The following is an 8,906-nucleotide window of genomic DNA, read 5'->3' on the forward strand; positions in this document are numbered from 1 at the left end:
AACACATAGATTTTAATGACAGAAGTGAGGATATTTTAAGAAATAAAGGTACAAGAAATGATAGTCTAAAAATTATAAGGAAAGCAATTTCTGTTGATGGATTACAGCAATTCTTAACCTAAAGACCATGAATAGGATTCAAGGGAACTCAAGAACCAATGGAGATCTCTTGGTAACTTTTGTATGTACACTTCTCAAGAGAGGGGGTAAAGAGCATTCACATTTTCAAAGGAGTCAATATTGCAAAAGAGATTTCAAGAGTTTATGTTGTAAGTCCTTAGACAATCAACTTCAAATGGTTGGGTTGAGAATGAAAACCTTATACATCAAGCTAATGTAAAATCTGACCCATACTTGAGGCTTTTGTATAGAGAACTGGTAAACAGGGTAAATCCAAGACTTGGTTATGAGTTAGATGTAAAGGTAAAAAAAATTGAGGATAAAATAAAGTCTTTGATTTGGTACAGTGAGTGTAAGTTACAGGCTTGGTGGAAGACAAATTAAGTTTGGATTTGGAACATTAAGACAGGCAGAAATGGATAATTGAAAATTCAAGTTTACAGACATAAGTGAGAGTCAGTAATGCTAGTTTTAGCCAAAGGAGTTAAAATGATTCAACCATGATTTGTAAACAATGAAGAGACTCAATAGTAAAAAACATCAGTATTTAAGAGTAGTATAAGAGAAATGATCAAGAGAGGTTGGAATATCTTGGTGTTTAGTCCAAGAAAGGAGTGGTTAGGTCAAGTACACCCCACTAGAGATGAAGTGAAAGCAGTGGTAAGACATGCCAGCTGGTTAACTTTGAGAGAGAGGTTAAAAAGTATAGACAGTGTAGGCCATTGCTAAGGGTCTTACCAAGATTTCATTTGTAGTAGACATTCTTAACATTTTTTTGGTAAAGCAAATTGTCCCTTTTTGTCAAAATGAGTATATGCATAAAGTTTAAGGGGTTTCATGGACACCTGGGTAAAAGTTTAGTGATCTATAAAATCCTTTGGGCTGCATACTATAACAATGACTTCCAGTCTATACAATTTATAGATAGATGATGAACTGTAATACCTCTCAGTAAAAACTGTTCCTTTAGAAGTGAATCTTGCTCAGTATATTGCTCAGAAATACACTATTATAAGAAAAAACTAGTTCTGGTTGTCACCTGAGAGATTCTAATTTCTCAAAATGATGGTATGTTGGGGATTGTTAGTGTGGCTAAAATATGTATTATCAGAATTAAAAGGATTTTATGATTCACAGAGACACCCACCATAGCCAAGCAAGATTCATCAGATCTTTCATCTGGAAGGTAAAGGTGGCTCTACATTTTTCCATAGCAAATTGCCTTGACAGATGTTCTCAGAAAAGTCTCTTTTCCATGGCTTCCAAATCATCTGTTTTTGTCTATTCCCTAACCCCACCACCAATCTTAACTTTTCTCTAAAAAATCAAAATTAAACATCTGTCAGTACCTACAGATACATATGATTTTCTGAGATACTGACTGAAAATAAGAAAATCATGTCCTTAAAATTTTGTAAAGATCAAATTGAGAAAGAAACTCTATTGCTCTTATCACCCTAAGATAAAATCATTTTAATTTTCTAGAACTTATTGGTTGACATATAGGTCAAGTAGTAACTTCAGAGCTCTATCATAAAACATTAATAACATTTAAGAAATACATTTATTACCTACCTAACAATGACCATATAGTAGGTAAGAAGTTTGTTTTAGAATGTCTTTAAATGTGTACATATATTCTATAAATCCATGAACCTAGAAAAGCATTTATTCACTAATAAATTTTATGCTTTCTCTAACTGATTTACAATATTTCCTCTTCCTTTATTTTTTTTTGTTTTTGCAGCTTAACTAGAAATTTATACTTTTTCTCTTAAAAAATGAAACAATGTTCTTTCTTATAAATTGCCCTCTCAGATTTCCTTGTCAGCCTGCTTCAAGGAAATCCACCTGTTCAATATACTTTCTTGCAGTTTGGCCCATACCAAATGGTTGTTTAATCCAAATGTCTGAGCAGCAAACTGAGCTGATTCTTCTGGAGGGAGTATGGTTCACCAGTCAAGACCACTGGATAGTCAAAGACAAGACCACATATCCTGAGCTCCACAGTCTGGAGTGAGACAACTAATAACTAGATATGCAGTGTTATCAGATATCACTGGTCCTAAATTATTTCTTCTGCCTGCCAATGCCACAAATATTGTAGGAATGCCATCTCCATCATACACAGCTTTACTCCTCAGAGTTTCATCCAGTCCTTCATGGGCAGAGGTTACCTGAAGTTCATATGAAATGCCAAAATTTCCATAAGCCTTCTTGATTTTTTCACAGTGACCAAGATCAGAAGTTGAGCCCATCAATGCAACCTCACATGTCAGCGACCCACTGAAAATTTTTCTTTATCCCCTGGGGCCCTTCAAGAGTTACTTCCTTGAGGCCACAATGTGACTGTCTTTCTGTTGGCTTAAATCTCTTGATGGCCAGGGTCTACAGGAATCATTATCAGAAACATCAGCAAAAACAATTTTTTTTAATTTTTTTAGTGGTGACATCAACATCAAATTCAGTCTTTGTTATCAACCAATGTACAGTCCTGGCACAACTAGGATTTTTCCAGTATTTCAGAAATAGCTTGTGTAGCATTACTCATGATACCCACTTCAGTATGGCTTATAACAAGTCCAGCAAAATAAAATTTTGCAGCAATGAGTTGTTTCTCAGACCACCGTAGATCATTATTAGTACCACCCTGAAAAAAATATCTCCACTTTAGAAGGGTAAAACTTGTACCCTTTCCTGACACCAGGGTATCTTCTGAGAAAAGAAACAGTTGCTATTCTTCTACATACCCATTCAGTTGGAATCTTTTCACCCTTAGGTGCAATGAAAGCTGTTTCTCCACATTTTCTGGTGAAAGCAGTTTTGAGCCCTGATTCTTATAACAACTGAAAAATACTACTAGTAATCTTATTTGAGATTGCAGCTTGTCCATCCAGGTGATTCTTTCTGCCTGCATTTCCTGCTGTAAGCTGGTTCTTGACCTGAAGAAGGACTTTTCCTAGACTATCTAACAATTCATAGAGATTTCTTTTGTTTTACCTTCACAGAGTTGGGTTTTTTTTTTAATCAATGCTCAGTAACTCAACTGTTGCTATTATCCAGAGTGAGTGTAATGGTGTCCAGAACTTGGGGTGTCTGGGAATATAGGGTGTCCCCCATAGACCTGGCTGAGGGATGGGAGATATGGAGCAGGGCCATTGAGAGTTACTTTATGTATCAATAAAAACAGGTCAGCCAAATATCTGATATGTAAAAACAGTTATCTTGCATATCTATAACAACAGACTAGTCTTCCAGCCTGAGTGGGGCCAGAAAGGTATGCCTAACTTTAGCCCATGATGTAACTGGGAGGCAGCTTCCCCAGTTACTACACCTGAGCGAGAGCTTGGAAGATGGTTTGCTCCACATGGGGCCACATCTGCCCAGAATAACTATTGCAGCCACAAAAGGCAGAGAATACAGGAGTGATAAGCAGGTGTAACCAACTGTGGGAAGAGATGGAAATGGGGTCATGGAGGAGGTTCCAAACTGTGATTTAAAACTAAAGGCAGGCCCCTCCCACAAGGAATGAGGCTTACAATTTGAGATGGGAAAGAAAGGGATGAAAGGGCTCTTGCTGGTAGGCCACGAGGAAGTGCCACATGGTTTTGGATTAAGAGCTGGAGATCGCAGTGACACAGCTGATGGTGTTGGGAACTGCGGGAGGCCTGCCCAGCTGAGTACGGATTACTGGGACGAAGCAGGAGTCTAGCTGAGCTACGGACATCTATTTCTTTTCCCAAGATACAGTGCCCCTGACTGGTCTGAGTGGCCAAAGCAGGGAAGGCAGAACTATGTGCTGGTCAGTGTTTTAAAAGGACTTTGAAATTTAATGGTGACATTCTGCCATTACTCTAAACCTGTACAACTTTTGAATAAATAGTTCCTTTCCTTTTCACCAAACTCTGGCATTGAGAGTCATAATTCATAAGGGTGGTGAGGAAAAAACATAGTACAGAAAGACTCTGGGGGAGGGGGCTTGGTTTGGTAACAGTATCTGGGGCCCCCAATGGGTTCATTCTGTAACAGTGGCTTCCCTAGAAAGAGTCGCAGGATTCTGGGCATGCTGAAGAGTATTTTAACACACACAAGTTCTCAGTTGTCAACAATAAATATGATGTATTGATCAAGCAAAATTATATACATTTTTATTTCTGGTTAATATATAATTTATACTTATAAATAGTTTGTAAGATTATGATAATATTAGATCATATTTTAAATATATACATCTATGTATATGATTTTTAAAATAAATATATCTTGAGACACAGCATGTGGTACAGATTGGGCATGAAGAACACAGAGAATAGAAAATTACATTTTTTTCTAAAAAGAAAATGAGACATTTAGACAGATTTATAAAAGTAGGAGGAAATTAAGATTTTACTAATAAAAAACAGAGACTCTTATGTCACCGAATTCAGATTATGTCTCCAAGTTTCTCAAGCAAAATCTTATAGAAAACAACCATCAAAACAAAGGAAAATTTCAGAATGATTTTTTAAAACTAAAAAGGAATGAGTTAAATAAAACATCAAGATGTATAAGAATTAACCTTTACTTTTAATCTAAGAGGAAAATGGAACCAATTTTTCATATTTCTTATTACACAAGTCAATATTTGTCAAAGTTTATTTCATATTTAATTTATGAAGGTGATCAGTCTTAAAATCAATTCCTGACCCATTTAAATTAATTTTCATTCTACTTTAGACTACTTTTTAAAATATTGTGCTCTTTATTATAATACTTGAAGTGTTTAACATGAATTGCTCATATCAACTAGTAGAATATACATGCTCCTTAAAACTAAAAACTTAAAAAAATAGTTGATTTACAAAATAAAAATATATTTTTCATTCATGTAAAAGCCCAGAGATAGGGACAGTGGAGGCTGGTAAAATATCTACATAGTCCTTTTACTTTCTATAATCAACATAGATTTTATTTTCTGCTGCATTATCCTGGCTCATATTTTCCATCCAAAAGTGTTGTTTATAATTAAAGATGGCTGCTCAAGCTCCCCTCAACACCTCTGTGTTCCCGGAAAAAGCTTCCTTATGTGACACACTTACTGCCAGAGAACCTGCAAAGAATGTAATACTTTTTTAACTCAAGCTATTTCTGCTTCAAACAGAATCATGATTATGTTACTAAAGCTGAAGAGAAGAAAGAACATCAAGCAAGTATTGCTATCTGCTGTGACATTAGAACAATTGATCTGAATTCTATGTGTGCAATGTCTCAAAAATTTCAGTTGTTTTTGTTAATTACTTCATAAGTTTTGAAGATACAAGCATTTTATTTATGGAAAAAGTCTGTTAACTTAAACTTCTTCCATAATAAACAAATATTTAAAAGATGAATGATTCTATTTTTAATAGCATAAAGAGAAATATCAAAACTGTTAAAAGCAAATTAGTAAATATGTCAAGATTAAACAGTGATATGATACTTTTACTGTGTTTAGCAATCATAATTCAAACTTATTTAAAAAATTGAGTCCATTATTATAAAAATCTATGACTTCAACAGTATTCGTGATTTAAACATGTGCTTTAAAAAATGTTTCACATGGAAATGAACAAGAAGTAAAAAAGGCAAAATAGATTAAAATACTGACTCATATCACAAAGACCAACAAATGCATATATGAAAAAGCTTGCAAATATTTAGAAGAAAATTTGCTAAAAATTTGTACAAGGAATTAGATAAATTTTATAAAAAATAAAGGTAACCAATACATATAAAAATGCTTGGACACAAATATAATAAGAGAAATGCATGTTAAGGTACATTAAAAACTATTTCGCACCTGTCAAATTGGCAAAAACCCAAATTTGAATATACAGTTTGTTGAGGGACTGTGAAGAAATAGACCTGTTTGTATATAGCTTAAGGAATTCCAAAACATTTGTGGAAAGGGAGTCAGCAATACCAACAATACTATAAGTGCAATTACCCTATAACCTCGTAATCTTGTTTATATAAATCTTTACTGAAAATCCACCTCTACAAATATGATTAACAAATACAGTTATTCATTAAAATATAATTTAAATTAGTAAAAGATTAAAGGCAGTCCAAATATACCTCAGGACATTGATTCAGTGAATTATAGAACAATGGCCTACTCCTCACTAAAAATATAAAAAAGGCACCCATGTAATAAGTAAATTAATTTCCTGGATGTGTTATTGAATTCAAGTTTGAAAAACAGTGCCCAAATGGTGGCAAGATTAGGAATGGTGAAGATATTCTCTCATAACAACTATTAATATCCTTGTTAATTTTGAAAGATATAAGTACATTATTAAATAGCTTTAAATCAAATCAAATAAAAATACCACAAAAAACAATAAAACTAAAAATATGTATAAAATTAAAATCCATCCACACAGATAAAAGATTTAAGTCACGTAACTTTGAAAATAGAGTATTCTGTACACACTTGGTGTTAGTTTGTTTCTTTTGTTTCATTCTGGTTTTAATAAGGACAAAAGCACCTCAAAGAAATGCTAATTTTCACTCAAAGGATTTACATATAGTAGAAATATTGATTTTTAACATTTTGAAACTGAATACTAAAGGATAAAGTGTAAATAATAAATATATTAAGGTTGCTGAGAATATTTTCAGTATAAAAGCGAAGAGCTATTTTTAAATTGAGAGTAATAATAAAAAATTAAAGAAGAAAACTCTATAATATTACATGTGAATGTAAAATATGAATGCAAAGTAGCATTTTTTACAAATATTGCAAGGGCCCACTACAAGATCAGGATTCTGATCCAAAAAGCAGCAGGTATCCTTGAAAACATTCCTTCCTAGGTCTGGCATAGTGAGTATATAAGTGAAGCTAGGCCATTGCATTGTGGAATAAAGTGAGAAAATCCTCAATGAATAATAGTTGTTTCTGTGTCCCTCTCCCTCAAAACAAAACGAAACAAAACACCCCATGATCTCACCTATAAGCGGAACCTAACCAACAATACAAAGATGCAAGGAAAATAAGACCAACAACACTGAAAGGAAAAGAAACCAACAGAGACAAGAGGGAAGGAAGGGGTGGGTAGGGGAAAAGGAAGGGAAGGGGAAAGTCAAGGAACACATAGCAAGGAGGGAAGGAGGAAGGGAGGGAGGGGGCAAGGGAAAGTGGTGGGGGGAAGGCAGAGACAAATGTATTTGAAACAATAAATAAATAAATTAAAAAAAAAAGAAATTAGGCCATATAAAGAACTAAGAGAAAAACAAACGCACAAACAAAAATACCCCAAGTCTAAATTGAAGAAACCCAAGTTGGTTAAATTTGGGATGACTGAGCATAAAAAATGACTATAGTTAAATATAGCATATTAAATAGTTAAAAGCAATGATTCTATCCAATATACTCATGAAAGTAAGTCCAGTTTCAAGGATTGCCAAATTAGCTCATAATAAACCATCATTGTCAATTAAAATATTATTAATTCTGAACAAATACAAACAATATAAAACAGAAAAAAAACATCATGTTCTAGAGGGTATTAGACACTTATCAAAAGGATGTGTTAGGCAGAATCCCTAGATGACCTCTTTTGATATATGTGCCTTGTACAATCATCTTCCCTTGAACAAGGCTGAGAGCTGTGAATGTGATAGGATGCCCCTGCTATGATAAGGTTCTGTTATAGGGCGAAGGTGAAGAGACTTTTCAGCTACTATTAAAAGCCCTAAATCTGTTGATTTGGAGTTAATCAAGCAAGAGATTACCTGACAGGTCTGGCTTAATCAGGTAAAAGACTTTAGAAGAGGATTAGTCCCTTCTGAGAAGGAGTGATACTCTCCCGCTGGCCCTGAACAAGCAAACAACCCTGTTACTAACTGGTTATGGATCATAGCAGCCTTTAACAACTAAGGCCTTTACTGTTACAGCTAGGATCTGCATTTGGCCAACAACTCAAGCAGTCTTGAAAGGAGATTCTACACTCCAGAAGAAAGTACTTTTTGGCTGACTCTTTGTTTCCAAGTTTTTGAGATCCTAAACAGAAGGCCCAGGCAAAGCCGTGCCCTGACTACTGACCCATCTATGACACACAAATATCACTTGCTTATATCATTTATGGTGATATAGTATACAATAATAAAAAACTAATAAAAAGAAATGGACATGAGAGGACTGTCCCATTTTTATGGCTTTTGGTCTGAGGGCAACTTTGTAGTCAGTACTGTATGGCGTAGCTAAAACTGACAGAAAATCTTCAGTGTTTCTGGGTCTGAAGAGCCAAAAGGTAAAGCTTAAAGGGAGAGAAATGGATTGGGGAGGGCACAATTTCTCTATATAAAATCTAACATTTGGACAATCCCTGGTACACATATGCTTAGGTTAGACTCCAAGCATCAGACAAAGATAAAGGACATAACCTAAGATTAACATTTAATGTTATTACTGAACAGCATTTGCCATCTAACAAAGATAATTCTACTAAAACAAAATATTAATGCTCTTCAGAAAATAATATTAGAACCCAGAGTTGCCATCAAAGTATTCAAAAATTCTAGAAAACAAACTGAAGTTATTTGACATGTGAAAAATCAGGAAACTATAACCAGTTTTCCTGAGAAGAGCAAATCAACTCTGAGGGGACTCCAATGTTTGAATTGGCAGAAAACAACTTATGAGGCTAGTACACGGCATTAAATAAGGTTATGCAAAATGCTTAGAATGGATGGAGAAGAGAAAAACTAATTAGAAAGACAGAAACTACAAAAAATACTCCAATAGAATTTTAATACTAATATGC

General features: G+C 34.3%; 1 pseudogene; it reads right to left on the bottom strand.

Annotated features, from left to right (window-relative positions):
* Nucleotides 1-1,919: 1,919 nt before the first annotated feature.
* Nucleotides 1,920-3,127, bottom strand: LOC129076060 (bifunctional phosphoribosylaminoimidazole carboxylase/phosphoribosylaminoimidazole succinocarboxamide synthetase-like; annotated as a pseudogene).
* Between the last annotated feature and the right edge of the window lie 5,779 nt (nucleotides 3,128-8,906).

Source organism: Pteronotus mesoamericanus, unplaced genomic scaffold (genome assembly GCF_021234165.1).
Source record: "Pteronotus mesoamericanus isolate MK-2021 breed Mesoamerican mustached bat unplaced genomic scaffold, CSHL_Meso_final contig_56, whole genome shotgun sequence".
NCBI classification, from domain to species: domain Eukaryota; kingdom Metazoa; phylum Chordata; class Mammalia; order Chiroptera; family Mormoopidae; genus Pteronotus; species Pteronotus mesoamericanus.